Source organism: Lissotriton helveticus, chromosome 6 (assembly GCF_964261635.1).
Source record: "Lissotriton helveticus chromosome 6, aLisHel1.1, whole genome shotgun sequence".
Lineage (NCBI taxonomy): Eukaryota > Metazoa > Chordata > Amphibia > Caudata > Salamandridae > Lissotriton > Lissotriton helveticus.
The window spans coordinates 1,619,617,777-1,619,635,216 of record NC_136067.1 but is presented as its reverse complement, the minus strand read 5'-3'; the positions used below and the strand labels follow the sequence as shown (position 1 = coordinate 1,619,635,216).

At 47.7% G+C, this 17,440-nt stretch overlaps 1 long non-coding RNA gene across 5 annotated transcripts in view; it reads right to left on the bottom strand.

The window, feature by feature from the left end:
- LOC144763639 (uncharacterized) overlaps positions 1-17,440 on the bottom strand; it is a 266,955-nt gene that overhangs the window by 98,870 nt on the left and 150,645 nt on the right. For 4 of the 5 annotated variants that reach the window (XR_013596247.1, XR_013596246.1, XR_013596244.1 and 1 more), the window contains exon 2: positions 11,034-11,209. This is a non-coding gene — a long non-coding RNA (uncharacterized LOC144763639). Of the gene's footprint in view, positions 1-11,033; positions 11,210-12,277; positions 12,475-17,440 lie in introns of all 5 variants that reach the window. The other variant, XR_013596248.1, reaches the window with a different exon arrangement.

Here is a 17,440-nt window from a genome sequence, read left to right as displayed (position 1 = left end):
TTTTGTGCCCTTCTGCCCTCTGTTAGACTCGTTTTTGTGCCCTTCTACCCTCTGTTAGACTCGTTTTTGTGCCTTTCTGCCCCGTTAGACTCGTTTTTTGTGCCCTTCTGCCTTCTGTTAGACTAGTTTTTCCCTTGTTTTTCTGCCCTTCTGTCCTCTGTTAGACTGGTTTTTTGTGCCCTTCTGCCCTCTGTTAGACTCGTTTTTCCCTTGTTTTTCTGCCCTTTGTTAGACTGCTTTTTGTGCCTTTCTACCCTCTGCATCACCACATCATCACTCAGCGCTACCCCAGGCTCGTTTTTTGTGCCCTTCTGCCCTCTGTTAGACTCGTTTTCCCTTGTTTATCTGCCCTTCTGCCCTCTGTTAGACTAATTTTCCCTTGTTTTTCTGTCCTTCTGCCCTCTGTTAGACTCGTTTTTTGTGCCCTTCTGCCCTCTGTTATTCCCTTGTTTTTGTGCCCTTCTGCCCTCTGTTAGACTCGTTTTTGTGCCCTTCTGCCCTCTGTTAGACTCGTTTTTGTGCCTTTCTGCCCCGTTAGACTCGTTTTTTGTGCCCTTCTGCCCTCTGTTAGACTCGTTTTTCCCTTGTTTTTCTGCCCTTCTGTCCTCTGTTAGACTGTTTTTTTTGTGCCCTTCTGCCCTCTGTTAGACTCGTTTTTCCCTTGTTTTTCTGCCCTTCTGCCCTTTGTTAGACTGCTTTTTGTGCCTTTCTGCCCTCTGCATCACCACATCATCACTCAGCGCTACCCCAGCATCACTCAGCACCACCACATTATCACTCAGCACCACCACATTATCACTCAGCACCACCACAGCACCACTCAGCACCACCACAGCATCACTCAGCACCACCACAGCATCACTCAGAATCACCACAGCATCACTCAGCACCACCACAGCACCACTCAGCACCACCACAACACCACTCAGTACCACCACAGCCTCACTCAGCACCACCACAGCATCACTCAGCACCACCACAGCATCACTCAGCGCCACCACAGCATCACTCAGCGCCACCACAGCATCACTCAGCACCACCACAGCATCACTCAGCACCACCACATTATCACTCAGCACGACCACAGCACCACTCAGCACCACCACAGCATCACTTAGCACCACTACAGCATCACTCAGCACCACCACAGCATCACTCAGCACCACTCAGCACCACCACAGCATCACTCAGCACCACCACAGCACCACTCAGCGCCACCACAGCATCACTCAGCGCCACCACAGCATCACTCAGCGCCACCACAGCATCACTCAGCGCCACCACAGCATCACTCAGCGCCACCACATTATCCCTCAGCGCCACCACATTATCACTGAGCACCACCACAGCACCACTCAGCACCACCACAGCATCACTCAGCACCACCACAGCATCACTCAGCACCACCACAGCACCAATCAGCACCACCACAGCACCACTCAGCGCCACCACAGCACCACTCAGCGCCACCACAGCATCACACAGCGCCACCACAGCATCACTCAGCACCACCACAGCATCACTCAGCACCACCACATTATCACTCAGCACCACCACAGCATCACTCAGCACCACCACAGCACCACTCAGCACCACCCCAGCATCACTCAGCACCATCCCAGTATCACTCAGCACCACCACAGCACCACTCAGCATCACCACAGCACCACTCAGCACCACCATAGCACCACTCAGCGCCACCACAGCATCAATCTGCGCAACCATTCAACAACAACTGGTTCAAATATGTTCTTTCAATGTTTCAAACTTTATTACAAATGTCACAAAAAGATGTTAATATTTTACTTCTGTTCTTGGATTTTCGTCACAATAAAATACACTGAACATAATCTTCACAAAAGTTATTTACAAAAGTTTAAGCTATTGCCATTCTAAATTAAAATCACTTTTATTTAGGTATTAATTATTTAAAAAAATTAAAAGCCATTGTAATTTGTAATTTCAATACAGCTAAGTCACGTAAATACAAAACATGTTGCATTACAAATGCTATAGGTGTCACATTTGCGAAAGTTATAACTATTGGCATTGTAAATGACAAAGCTATTAATTTAGCTATTTTCAAAACCAACACATAAATTAAAAAAATTGTCATTTACAAGACCAATAGCTCAAACTTTCCTAATGTGAGACCTATTGCATTGCAAATGCTTGGTTTTATATCTGTCAGTGCTTCCTGTTGAGGTTTAATTTTCGTGACAGGCGCCTCATTGCCTACTTGTAACTATTCTCTGACCCTGCTTCAAGGGTCAGAGCAGGGTCAGAGAATAGTTGCAAGTAGGCAACGAGGCGCCAGGAAGCACTTACAGGCTTACAGCAGCAGGTGCCCAAGTTGAAGTTAATTTCTTTGTTACCCTTTTATAAAAGGTTACAAAAAATTAGCTTCAACTTTTGCACCTGCTGCTATAACCCTGTAAGTGCTTGGCTGAAAATTTGTCCCCGTGATTCGCGGATTTTACCGCGATTTCGCTAGATTCGCGGATCACGAAATCGCGAAATCGCGAAATCGCGGTAAAATCCGCGAATCACGGGGACACATTTTCAGCCAAGCACTTACGCGAATTTTCAGCCCATGCTTAGACAGGATAAAGGGGTTGCCGAACAACGTATTGGCCAGTTATCTGCAAATGGCGCTCCCTATCCTCTCTCTCTTTTAGTTCTTTCATTTCTTTATTTTTTAATTCTAATGCTTTCGCATGAATACTTTTCCGTTGTTCTTTTTTAATTAAGGCTTGCAATTGCTTCATTCGTTCACGCACTTCTTTCTCCCACACTCGTACACAGTCAAACATATCTTGCCTAGTCTTACGCTTGAACATACATTGCTCCACATACTGAATCTTTCGTAAATCAAATTACCCATGCATAGGCCAATGCAACTCAGGATCCTTATGAGTGTACTTATTCCATAACGTGCTGTACATTATAGAAGAAATACCATATTTAATATACATTTCCCTATTACGCGTCCCCTCTGGAGGAGCCGGTTGTGCTTCGTCGAGTCTCAAATTGGTACCACTACAAAAGCAACACATCCTTCGAAGTATGCTAGAAACAGGCATGCCAAAAATAGTGCAGAATATGCAATATTATAACCAAAGTAGCGCTTAAAGTACTCTTCGTATGGTGCGCCGTTCAAATCAATGAAAAATAGAGAAAATTCTCCTCATTACCTGCCTATATTAATTGCAATTTATATATCAACTACTTACAATTCAAGAATTGGCCAATACAATTCAATACTAAAGCCACAGCAAGCGCCGAAAAAATGACCTTACAAATCCCATTCAACAAAACCAACAGCAAGTGTTGTAGCACACCAACTCTTACCAATCCCTTGGTGTCCAGATTCCAACTGCCAAGTTCTGAAATCGACCAAACGGTCACTGCACGGCGAATCAACAGAAGAGATCTCAGTCGAGGACCGGCACCACCTGGATGGTCAGATCAGAAAGAGAGGGAAAATGCCGTGGTTTGCCAAGACGCGGGTCTCCTCGGGCAATGATCATCCGTAGCGAGATTCCAATCCTTCGTTTCGACCACTCCTTCGGGCATCCGAGTCGCCGATGAGCCCCACTGGTTGGGCGCCAATTTGTCGTGGTGGACCTCAGCCAGGCCCACCAGTGCTAAGGGTTCGCCCTTCTCTGCACAAGTCCTCAGACCAATAGGAAAGAAGTTGGCATGGAAACTGCAATATAAAACAGAGCGCTTTATTAACCTCAAGAGGTGGTGTATGAAGTAGCACACTGAACAGAAGGAACATGCTCCTTTTATACCCACACAGGGGCTCAAAAGAAGGCGGTACAAGTAAAGAAGAGAAGGCTTACATACATAAAAGGTCATACAGAAATACCCAGTCAACAAGTGGGAGGAGCTAACAGTTTGCTGGTTCTTACAGAAATACCCTGACAGTTGCGAGTTACAAACAGGTGCATGGAGAGTCAGTCTCCTCTGCGCATCTGCAGAGTAGCAGAACCTAAATATAGTCTGTCTCTAGGCAGAATACAAGAGCAAAAGACAGCAAGGTAGGACAGAGCACATGGTGAGCACATGGCAGATAAGATGGCTGCCAAATCCAAGATGGATTCAGCTAAATGCTAACCCCGATCGCTGCCAAATTACAACAAAAGGAGAGGAAGATCTACCATTGGGCCAACATGAAACAGCATCATCTTGTAATCCAGAATCAGTGATCAATGAAAGGCCTGGAGTTTACTTCCCTTCTAGTCCCCTGATTTTGCCTAATCTTTATTACCGCTTTAAGGCAGGTATAAACAGTTGCTAGAATTTCGTTAGAGGATAGGCGCTGTAGGAGATAAATTGCCTGCATGCAATGTCTTTGGGAAAGTTTGTTCAAAAGAACTTTAATGGTAAGTGAGCTTGGTAGGGTATTAGAACTACAATGTAACACTACATGTAGACTGCTTTGTAGAGGAATCGAATCACAGGCACAGGAATCTAAGTTACGGTTCCACTTGTTACAATAATGGAATGCCAATAGCCTGTGGAATAAATTGAGTCTAAACCTTACAAGGAAGTTCTGGTAATGTTGGGCGCTAAGTAGCAAAAGTGGCTGCGACCATCAGATGGGGACAGCAAGCTATAAGCTATGGCTCTAACTTTATCCCACCTTACTGCCCCAAGCTTAGCATAAAACACGTCCCTCCTTGTCCTTTTATTAAGGGAGAGAAGGGAAGATGGATTCTGGAACAGCTCAGGTCTAGACAGAGCCAAAGTCATATCCCTAATCTCTCTCAACCAGTGGATTTTAAAGCCCGATCCAATGACAGGCAATCTTCGGTGATTACTCTATTTAATGTCAGTGCCTCATTAGACCGGACTCTTCGCCACAGCATAAAGGGGTGGGTCTGTATTTTGTCCTCCAAGGGGATTAACCCCAATGCATTTAAACAGAGAAAAGTACCGGTGCAAAGGGGGAGTGAAACCAGCCAACGTGCAAACCTGTTTTCAGTTTGCTGTATCCCTGTTGCTTTATTGAGCCCCAAACTGTGGCCCCGTAAGTAGCTACGGCTATGCATTTTGCCTGGTAGATTTTTAGCATATGATGTACAGGTCTCCTTCCCAATTTAGCAACAAAGAGAAATAGAGCATTGGTACTCCGCACAAACTCCCTATTTCTGGCCTCCAACAGCTGACGCTAGGAACTTGGGTTGCTGAAAACAAGCCAGAGATAAGTGAAATTATTCGTACGTTGAATAAGTTTAAAGTGCAAAATTGTTTTTGGTTTAACCGCACGTTTAGGGTTACAAAGCATAACAAAGGTTTTGCTAATATTAACCTTGAGATCCAAACCCCTCCATAAAGGCAGAGAATCGGTCTAAAAGGTGCTGCAACACAAGGGGAGTACGCCCCATAAAGACAGCATCATCCGCATAAGGGAAACATCCTTTACAACGCAACTTTTACCACGCAGTGTCTTTACGACGCAACTATTACAACGCATGTCATTAAAACGCATTGCGCTGGGGGGTGCTCTAGGATAGGGAATAGATTTAATTTACTATCCAACACCTTCCCTACTATCCACGGGGACTGGAGTTGGAATAGTAAATAAAACTATTCACTATCCAGCACCCCTAAGCGCTATGCGTTGTAACAGCATGCGTTGTAAAAACTGCGTTGTAAAGGCATGCGTGGTAAAAGCATGCGTTGTAATGTCATACATCCTCTGCATAAAGCAGAGCTGGAATAGGGCCTAGCTGATCTGCGGAAAGTCCCAGCACCTTTGGACCAAGGTCCTCTCCAAATGGTTGATGTAGAGTTTGAAGCGGAAAGGCGCAAGGACTCAACCTTGCCTTTCCCCACTGGGAACACCAAAGGACTCTGAGCATTCCCCCCAGGACCTTACTAGCAATCTCCCGAGTGGACCAATAAATCCACGTTATGTCTTTACGACACATCTTGGGGTGAGGCTTAAACATCGTTAGATGTTACATATTCCAGGCCTGCTAAGGTGCCAATCAATTTGTGTATGGCACTCCTATTGAGGATGTCGTGCCTGCATTTGAAGTTGTAACTCGGAATCAACACCAGTACTTCGTGCACAAATGTGGATTACTGTTAGCCTCCGAGCTGGCTGAAGTTGACCTGCCAGTACTCTGCTCGATGGCCTCAGCATAGGTCTCAAAATTGGAATAGGTAGGATAGTCCATGTTCACTGGCTTCTGTCGCAAGAACAAAGGTGAAGGTGGTAGAGCCTGGGCGCCAGTGCCGCCAGGCAAAGAAGGACCATCTACTACGCTGTTGGGGCAAGCAGCAAAATGCTGGACCTGATGATGATTATCTGAGAGAGCTCCCTCCATGTTGACATAATCAGAGGTGACTCTCTCCATGGGGATGGTGGAAATGTCATGAGGTGTAACAGAGAGCACACAGGGAGCTGTTGGCTTTGCTGAGGAGGGATGCCCGAAAATAATAATTGGTGGATCACAATGGACAGTTGAACAAGACTGGGAAGAGACCTGTGGAATAGAAGAGGACTCTTGTTTGCAGATGCCCCAAACCCGCCCCCCAGCTTGCAACTGACCTGTTTTGGAAGCAACAGTTGAGTGGAAAATGGGATAAGACTGCTTTACCTGAGGGGACATGGTCTCAATAGCACAGAAGTCTTCAAACCTTTTGCTGTGAGCCCCCTAAGCAAAACCTTTCAAGTTGGGCCCCCTCTCGAAACCCTTATGGCAGTATTTGGAGGAGCAGAACCCCTTCTGCTCCTCTAAATACTGCCATAAAGGTTTGGAGAGTTGTCTAGTTGGCGAGCTTATCATTTCAGGGGTACTTTTTCTGTATCTCATAATCCACACTAAATGTGAGACTTATAAACAAGCAGATATATCAAGTAAAAACAGAACTTGACCAAAAACTCCTGGGACCCGATGCAACTGCACCGGCACCTGCTGCACCAATGATAGCTGCCGCCCTGAGTAGCAGGCTGTGTCCTCTGGCTCTTTTACTCCTTTTACATGTGATCTCCCATGTGTTGCCTGCCATTTTGCAACAAGGGTGTTATCAACCCTAATACTAGCAAGGAAAATTAGCATCCATGCCTCTTTTATAAATGATGGCAGTCATATTTGTGATACAGGGGCCCCTTACCATCCTTGGCCCCAGTGCCACTGGACCGGCTTAACTAATGAGAGTGACTACCTTACGAATTGGGTAGTCTGCTCTGCCCCTTGTTGAAAACATGGGCTTCCATCTTGCCCCATTTCCCGCTTTGCCATCTCTCTGACGTCTAAGTTAAGGTGTCTCCTCTGTTTCAATGTCCCCTGTCTTGGGCCATTGGTCTGAGGCCTAAAGCAACACTGGCACAGCAATAGTTCAATGGGGCATAACGTAACAAAGGAAGAATAGTAAAACTAAAACAACACTACTTGGGGTTTAGTTGACCACTCACACTGATGGCCCCCATGCCACTGCACCTGCGGCACAATTGATACCTACTCCTCTGTCCACTCCAGGGGGCCATCACTCCCAGGCTCCCTAAAGCAGGCTGTTTACGCCTTTGTGTAAAAAAAGAAAGGGGGGAAAACACACCTGTTGCTTGGGCCATGTTCCCTCTGCAGTAGGTGTGACCTGAGTCCTAATGTTAACAAGGAAAAGGGGTTCTCACCCACCTTTCTGCTAGTAACACAACCATCATTCTAGCGCAGTGGTCCCTCATAGCATTCCTCTGTGCCACTGCACCTGCTGTACTGTACTTGTGGTAGTAATGACCATTTAAAGAAAATTAATCCACCTTAATCTCCACCTCCTCAGGGCATCTTCCTGCGGAAGCTGTGCCTGTCCATTTGTAAACGAAAAAGTTAGCCCGCACATAGCAGCCTCTCTTTTGGGCCATCTCTTTGACGCTAGCCATTGTCAGAGAGCTGAAGAAGTAACAGACCTTTTCACCAGGGTACCTGCTACCCGAAAGAAAAGTAAATGTGTGCAGTTGATTAAACACCAAATGGAAAGGCTGCTTTGAAGCGAGTACAGGCTTTACTTTTTGGGGTTACTTGAAGCTTTGTGGTGACACATCTATTCTTTTTGAGAGGTGATCCAACTGTTACATAATCTGCTGTTTTTAACAAAAAATTGTTTCTAGCTCAAATGGATCAAACGTTACTGGAAAAAACGTAGTGGCACATGCTGTTGTGCAGTGCTAGACCCATCACTAAGGGTGACTGGTGACCTTTCTGTTGCTTATTGCAGAATTTAGGTGTTAAACTGTTACTAATGATGTGAAACATTTGCCCAGGTAGTGTTAGCGTGTGTAAAATTGACCAAATAATGAAATGATACTATCACAAATGTGCTACATTAAGCCGCATATTTTACATTTGGTTGCTGCATAATTTAGTCAACCATGCCACATAATTTGGTCTTCAACTGCTGCATAATTCTAGTGGCCCTGCTTATACTGTATACAATACATTTTTTAAATAAAGACTTGCATATTATTATAAACACCTGTCACTCTAACGCACTGCGCCAACCAGGATTCCATTTTGGGACTCTCTGGTCTCACAAACAGACATGTACAGTGATCACATTAACCAACTGAGGTTTTGTAACATAAAAGAGAGCGTTCCCAGAGATTAGTTTAAATTGCATTTATTTTTTATTTAAGATATGTGCATTATTTTAAAAGCTTTTGGCTAAAGGTGGAAAAACAACTAAATTCTTAAAGAAAATGTTGCTACTTTTAGCCACTTCGCCATATCATGACCACATCACCACAACACTCGGAATCACAGTTGCCATACTTTTTATGCACTTTAAGCCCTGGATGTGAATGAATACAGCCTGGAAACATGATAAATAACCAGCATTGCGCTTCCAGGCCATGTTCATTTACAAGTATTTAAAGGCATTTGTGCCTCCTTGGAACACAACCATGGACCACCAGAGGGAAGTGCCCCACAGTTTGAAGACTTCTGCAGTAGGAAGAGGTGCTGGAATGGCCAATGTTGTGCCCGAGCCATGAGACTGGATATTGGTTGGGTAGATGGTAGTGCTGTATTATCCCTGGGATGGGTAGCTCGGTTACCCTGGTTCTTTCATCCCTTCCTCTGCTGTTTTCCCCACTTTTTAGAAAGCAACTTATGAGGTGTAGGGGTTGTGGGGTGCACTTTGTCCGGAAGCCCTGGAAGCGACAAAATGGTGTTGGTAGGTGCAGGAGTGGAAGATACGTTGCTGGACTGGGAAGCTTCATCAGAACTTCCTTGTCTCTGGCCCCTTACCTTTCAGAGTTGGGATTGGTTGTGCGAGTCTAAGTTTGCACCTTCACCGAGCCCTCCTTCGGCCATCACATCCTAGGGAGGCCAATGTCTTGCTGAATGCTGGGGCCTTTAACTTACTCCAGAATAGCAGAAAGTACTGATGGGACTAATTTATTAGAGTGAGATGTAAGAGCTGAAGAAATTATGTCCGGGTTATGTACAGGAGAGTCCCAGATTGGTGCCACCGGGGCATGAGGGCAGGGCAGGGAGGCTGTGTTATCAGTTCACCCATCTCTTTCTGCGTTCAGTCGCCAGCATATCCTACTCTTCGGGCATACTTTCAACCTCCTTGGCAGCCCCATCAACCCCGCTTAGCAGCTGCCCAATTTGACTAGAGGGTGATTCCTAAATAGTTCCTTTGAGTTCATTCAATCATTCAAGTAGGGTAAGTTCGGATAAGCTATGGGAATTTGCTCTGATGGCGAATGTCGCTGAGCAAGAGATAACTTTAAGGGCGTGAGTAAATGATTGTAATCCCCACGCCCCTCTCTTGGTAGACCAACTCAGGCGGGCCAAATGGGCTGAGGAGGATCGATTCCATCTCCTGCAGAAATGTCACCTTCCAGAGACGGCTGCGGCACCCCTACAAGAGAGACATAAAGCTGACTGGTGTTTATGGGGAGCGCCGTGTAGGAACTAGTTGAATGCGCTATGCGAAGTGAATGCCCTCCTGTTTTCCAGGCCAAAGTCCTCCACCACTAGATGGAGGAAGATCTAAGCTTGCTTATTAGCTTGCTTGCTTCCCACAGAGAGGAAGGCCGGAGATTGCAACAGTGTTTGTGAGGAGTTTTGAAAAGTCTGTGATTCTCGATTTCTTTGCAGCATTTGAGGTAATACTCAAACCCTTATGAATCAGGGCCTCAGTGTCAGCCTCACACTCCCACAGCTCATCTTTATGGGTATCTATATTGCTATTTTTGTTTTTGGATTGCATCGCCCCTTGTTGTTATGGCTGCAGGCAGGTTTAATGGCCCCCACAAAGCTTACTTGTAGTTCAGCATTACCTCACATTATAAGCAGCTGTACCATCTTTTTAGGCGCCTTGATGCCCTTGGGCTAAGTCGCGTGTTACAAGTTTCAATTCATTCATTCATTCATTCATTCACAAACCTTACCAGAATGCATAGTGCTCTCCATCTGTTGCCCAAAGCTGTCCTGGCCCTCAATAATGTGTCCTTGGGCCAAGAGCGCCAGCACTGTGATAGCAACCACTGAGGGCCGATTGGAGAGGCTTGACAACCAGCGGGCCTAGAAAGCAAGTGACGCCTCACCTTCCCTTTAAGCAAGGTGCCGTCAAATAGCTGCGGGGAAGGGGCACGAGCAGGGTAAAAAGGCCTTAGACGCCTATGGGAATTTGGAGCGCCTGTCAGGGGCTTCACTTCAGATGCTTCAAGTCTTCATAGAGCTAACATAGGCTGACTTAAGGGCCACAGATGAGGAATAAAGAAGTAGATGGTAGGCTGGGTCTATAAGGCTGCACCATGGTACCTTGTGTAGCAACACACTGAGGTAGAATAAGGTCAGTGTTAGGGGGATCCCCTCCGTGTAAGCCTAACTAGTGATTTAACTTGGTCACAATCATACCACAGTCTGAGGAGAATGCTATTTCCCAGCCATTATGCTTGGGTATTACTGGATTCAGCATTTGACAAAAGCATGTGTCATTCTGTGAAAATCACTGTTATCTCTATATGCCGCAAATTATTGTGTATCATAACTTTACAAAAATACCTGCATAGAGCACTGTCTGGATGGCATGGTCCCTCTGCACCACTTCCTCACCGCAGACCACATAACACAAAGTTCAATTCCAGCATTTGTGTTCAAGAAGAAATTGATACAACAGAAAAGTGCTTTGTGAAGAGCTTCACTGTTCTTCAGAGCTAGATCCACACTCTATGAAATGCCTGTGAAAAATTGGATAACAAAATGATAATGTAGAGCTCCTGCGTGTTATCAATGTGTTATTCTAAAATTAAAATAAAGCAGACACAACATACATTCCTAGGCTAGTTTGTCATTTATTGAGCTTGCAATCAAAACTTGAGCAGAATCACTGTGAACTCTCAAATACCACACACTCAACAGTGTGTATAAATGCACATCAATGAGTGGCTTCACCACAAATGAGCATAGTGTATTCATCACGCTGCTATTATTCATTGTGTTTATTTGCTGTGTTTACATCTTATTAAACATTCTCGAGGAAGAACCAATATAGACTATATAGTACTTATGGTTAGGGGTATACATCGAATTCTTCTTCGTCAAAGACTTGTAGAAAGGGACAAAGAGGAATGGAAATATCTTTACACAAAGCATGAATTAAGAATGCCCTTCCAGAAGAGACCGCCATCTTGAGCTAAGCTGTTTTTTTAACATGCATAGCATGATGAAGGAGTACTGCTGTAGAATTCACAGTCTCTTTTGTTTAATAAACCCTGCTTTTTATTGCCCAGAAGTGAAATACACATTCATGTACTGTTGTAGCGCAAACGTGTTGGGCCTCATAATTTGTTTTAATTGATCTAGTTTCCCTTATTTCAGAATAACTCAGCTACCATATCAAATCTATTAGGTACTCCGATGGATGTTGTTCTGTGCTGAAAGGGACCAGAATATTTAGGGGATGAACAATTATCATATGAGGACATAGAATAAGAGAATTATTAGTATTCAATAAGTTAAGGTAACCTCCCAGGTAATTTCTACCACTCGATTAGTTGATCATAGATCAGATTAATTTAGCCACAGCAAATAATGAAACAGAATCAGCAGAAATTTCTATATTGAATTGTATTTTCATCTGGCTTCAAATAATTAGCATACAATCTAATCATTACATTCGATCAGATTTAATAAGCATTAACAAGCTTGTGAAATCCAGACATGAAGGGAGCTATCTTTCTCAGCTGAGATGGATTTTATCCTAAGATAGGAAAAATATAGGAAAATCAGTTGTTTCTTATACCAACCCAATTAATGAAAGTTCAGTACTTTTCCGAATAACCAGTTCCAGGATAGAATTGTCTGCCCCTGTCCACACTGCAGCGTCAATGCCTCAGATGCTTGTCAGAACCCTTTCAGATGGAAAGGTTCCAGTACGCAAGCATACCAGCCGGTAGCAAACGCTTTGTCCCAGTCATGTTCTGGAAGTCCAAATCGTCAGTCTCTGTAAGGCAAGATGGGTATAGGGAAGATGGACAAGATAGGAACCGCCCATGTTCACAGTTTACGCAATAATACTCCATTGATTCCAGGTTTACACCCTTTGACATCACCAAATTTGTCGAACCTCTCTGTCCCATTGGTCAGTTTTCGATAGGATGAGATGATGTAGTTGGTAAAAGTATACAAATCCGGAAAAATTAAGTAATCTATTACTTTGCATTTTTCTTAGGACCACTGTTCTTTAGTTATATGATTGGCTGTAACACTTAATAGGTAGGCGAATCAATGTTTTCGTCCATTTTTCAGTCTTTTCCCAAGCATTGTGCTCTAGGAAATAACAATTGTATTGCAAGTCTAGTCAAGTAAGCTACAAACGTGAAAGGAATCATTTGAATGTTAGAACACAAGTAGAAACTTTACTAAAGGCTCCTATAGTCTTCAGACTATTCAGTTCATAAGTTTATACTAGGAGAGAAAGCAAGTTTTGAGGCCTTCATGAAACACAATTTGTGCATGAGGAATTTGTGCTAAAATATGAATCTTACATTATTCAAAACAGTGCATTAGTTCTTCTATTAGGCAGATTAATGAATTTAAATTCCGTCATATAAGTATATGGTACCCCCAAAAACATTCTTTTTTATAACATTTCACTATTGTTTCGCATATAATTTTGTAAGTCTCTTTACACGTTTTAGGTTAATACATCTTTCAGGATTTTACGTATATTTGAAATAAACTTTCACAAAGCTCAAATTATAACATTACTTTGTGTAACATCTGTTTTTCTCATCAATATCAGTGCTCACACTACACATTCTAGTGTTATTAACCATTTTTCTTGCACATGAGAAATGTTCTGTGTTATTGTTTATTTACCATATTCATTCACGCATGAAAACATGTCAATATAATTGTTAAACTTCACTTTAGCTTATTGACTGTTATGTGTTACCGGAAACCTACTTTTAACATTCTGTATGCTTTTACGATGCAGTATCTAAATCGAGTTTCGTTTTTGTGTAATCTTAATCTTTATAACCTGACACACATTTGCCATTATTGTAAAATAATGTCACAAATCATTTTTAGGATAAGATTGTAGCAATGGATGAAAGCTAATGTTTATGCTCTATCAGTACTTATCCATAAATTCAAAACATAAATGTCCAACCAAAGTGTGCATTCGCTCTGATGTGTTATGTTGATCAAGTGTGGCTGCCATTGAATGCTTACACAAGAAAAAGCTCAAAAGCAGTGAGCCATCAAGTGTATGTACTAGTTACATATAGGCTATAGCCCATCAGCAACACAAAGCTTGCTTCTCCTCTCAGACCACACCACTTAACGTGGAATCCTGTAATGGTCATCCTTCAAAGTGCTATCTCTTGATGATCTCGCAGACACACTCATCTCCTTCAAACGCACTTCCTATGAAGTTTGTCTTACCTCTGTCCTTCATCGAAGCTCTCTCTGGGGAAGCTCTCACACCCCTACTGTTATGTGGAGCCAATATTGAACGTTGTTGGGATCGATCCTGACTCAGCCCGCGTTTACCAGACTATATCTCCCAGCAGGCTGTGCACCACATCGGAATACGTGATGACATGTTTCTGGCAGCGGGACGGGAATTTAGGGAAGCCGGGCAAAGAATCTGATCCGGTTATTCTTCCCGCATCCTGAGAGAAGACAGACGCTTCTCTTCATTCCCCGGTCCTTGGCGGTGTGGTAACGGTGCTTCGGGACCAATGTTTAATAACTTCCTTTTGGAGTCTAGTGTTTTCAGGGTCATACTTACCGGCAAAGTCCATTAACATTTTCTTGGCACTTGGTTACTGGTGCAGCTCGCAAAGCCGTGAAGGAAATGGCTCCAACCCCTGCACTTTCTAATTCATAGATATCCTAGCCGTGACGGAATGGGGATTTGGGGGGGCAGCCGACCAGCGGGAGGCTTGCCCCCATGGGGTTTTTAGAGCCGGTAGGAGGGGAGGGGGACTCAGGTCGGGACGGACAGGAAGGGCTTTTGGGCTGTTTGGGCTGTTTGGGCTGGGGGTGGGCTGTTGGGCTATGTTTGGGCTATTTTTGGGCTGGGGGGTGACCTTAGCAGGAAGACAAGTGTCACTGTCCACCATTTTGTGGGACAGTGACACAGCAGCCATGGAAAAGCGCTGGGGCTCGTGTTTTTTGTTTGGTTTTTAGGCTGTGATCCGTGGTTTGGGGCTCGGTGGCGTCGCGGCTGTCGGTGGAGCGGTGGACTGTAGCGGAGTGTCTGTCATCCTTGAACGCGGAGACAATGGCGGCGTTGAGCGATCCCCAGGTCCAGCAGGCGAAGAGGCTGCTGGGGGAGGCGGGCCGCATGGACCTGGTGCGGCCCGACCTCCAGGTAAGGCCGCTGCGGCGCGCTGCCAACGGCGCCGCGGCAGCGGTGATCGCTTGTGGGCCTCCGCGGTCAGAACCGCGGAGGGTCCCGGGAGGTGGGAGGGGTGGGCGGGAGGAGGGAGGGGGAGGCCGGCGAGGCAAGGCCGCGAGGCGCGGGAAGGTGCTGAAGACTGTGAGGGGGGCTGGAGGGCCCCGGGGACGCCATGCGTTGGAGTTTGTGGGCGGGGCAGGGGGTGGGGGGCTGGGGAAGACGGCAGTGCCGTCCCTGACAGGGGGGCAGGGGCCCCGGAAGTTCGCGGGGGTGGGGGTGCCAGGAGTAGGAGGTGAAGGCCAGGGAGCAGGAGCCGGGGAGGGCCCGGGGAGGGGTGCAGGGGTGTTACAGGAGCAAGAGGGTGGGGGGGGAAGGGGGGTCAGGCCAGGACCGGGGAGCGGGTTCCCCTCTCTTAATTGAAGAGTCAGACATGGAGGAGGTGGGGCGGGGGGGGAGGGAGGAGGGGGGGTGGTCACCGAGGGGGGGGGCAAGGGGGCGCAGAGAGTGAGCTTGACTGGGGGTCCAGGCGCCGAGGGGTGGTGCGGGGGGTGCGGAGGTGGCAGGGGGCGCGCGGTTGGTGGGTGGGGACAGGGGTGAGGCAACGGGGAGTGGGGGGGATGGTTTGGGGGGGTGGGACCAGGTTGGAGTTCCGGGGGGTGGGGGGGTGGTGCAAGACCGCAGTGGCCAGAATGGGGGGAGGGGTGGGGCAGGTGGCCGGGGAGTGGGACAGGACTCTCTGCGCGGTGGGGCCGAGGGGCACAGCGGGGTTGGGAGTGGGCAGCGCGTGGGGGGGGCAAGAAGGGCCTTTTTTCCCTGGCATGCTGGACTTCACCTTTTTTCATTGGCAGGACATGTTGGCGAGGGGCTCGGGTGAGCAGCATGCGGCTCCATTCCACCGAGGGGATGGGCCGGTTCTGCCTTGTACGGGCGGTCGCGCTCCAACGTGGGACATGGCATGGGACGGCGTCGGTCGGCGACAGGAGGAGTCACCGCCAGCCAGGGTCACATCGGCCACCGGGGGTAGGGGGGTGTATACGGCTCCTGTTAATTTGTCTGTTGGTTTGAGTGCAGGAGGGGGCGAGTGCGTGGATCTGGTGGATCTGATGCGGGTGTGCAGAGAGAAGGCGAGGTTGAGCCGGCTGGAGTCCAGTGGGGACGGCCGGGGGCCACAGGATGTGGGGGATGGGGAGTCGGAAGAGGAGGGGGAGATACGGGAGGGGGAGTAATGTTGTTGGCAGTGTGTTGCAGGTTCGGCCACAGCAGGACACGCCCAGGGTGACGGTCCCCTCAGCTCCTCTGGTTAGGCGGCGAGATCCAGCTCGGACGCCGACCTTGACGCCAGGTAAGTTTGGAGACGGAGTGGGGAGTGGTGCGGGCAAGAGGCGCTGTGTGCAGGTGTCGGTGGGGACGGATACTTGGGGGGATGATGAGGGACGGCTGGTGAAGGGTTGGTATGTGAAAGACATGGCGGTGGGAATGGATGGCGCGGCACCGGCAAGCGCGGTCGAGTCGGGCGTTGGCGGGACGGCGTCAGGAGGCGCAGTGGCGTGGGCGGCCGCGGCGGAGGGCGGGTTGGGTAAGGAGAGTTTGGTGGTGCCGGTTCGGAACCTACATGGGGGTGACCAAGCCGCTGGGGGCGCACTTGCCGCTGGCGACGAGGGAGAAGATCTGGAAAGGGGAGTACATTGACATTCTGAAGCTGTTGCATAGGGAACTGACGTCGAAGGAGGGGTCCAAGGAGGAAGAGCAGGAGTTGGCGCGGCGCCCCAAGGTACCGTTGACAATCGACAATTGGTCGGCGGCTTTTCTAATATACGCCAGCGTATATTGTGAAAAATTCCCGGATCGGTCCATCGCGCTATTCAAGTACATGGATGTGGTGCGGAGGGCGCAAGTGATGTATGGGGGTATGCCTGGTCCCATTATGATGAGGAGTTCCAGGCGCGAATGGCGGGCGACCCGGAGGCGAAGTGGGTGGAGCTGGATTCAGACCTTTACCAGCAGACGATGGGTGGTGCCAAGTTTGGTCGCACTGTCTATACGGCCAGCGGTTTGCCGCTTGCGCCGGCCCCCTTTTCAGCCCGCCCCACCCGCGGGGGGTGGATCAGGGGGAGCCCAACAGTCAGAGCACAATCGGGGCCTGCTGGGACTTCAATAAGGGGCATGCGGCCGGCAGGTGTGCCGTTTCCGGCACGAGTGCTCTAAGTGCGGGCGGCGTCACCCGGTGGTACGCTGCTGGGGTGTCACGGGACCGCCAGGACAGCAGCTCGCTCAAGGCGGAGTGCAGGGAGGGGGATCACAGAGCGGGGGAGGGGAGGTGGCTGGGGAGCGTCGGTGGCCGGGGAGGGTCGGAGACTTTGGGAAAAGGCTTGTACGCCGGTTAGAGTGGCGCAGATGGAGCCATGGCTGGCGGAGTACCCGCGGGCAGACGACGCAGCCGTGTTGCGAAGCGGTTTTCGGGTGGTTTTTGGCTGGGCTATGAGGGCCCGCAGATTGCGCGCTGGGCGGACAATCTGAAATCGGTGCAGGCTCACAGAGGCATTGTGTGGGAGAAGCT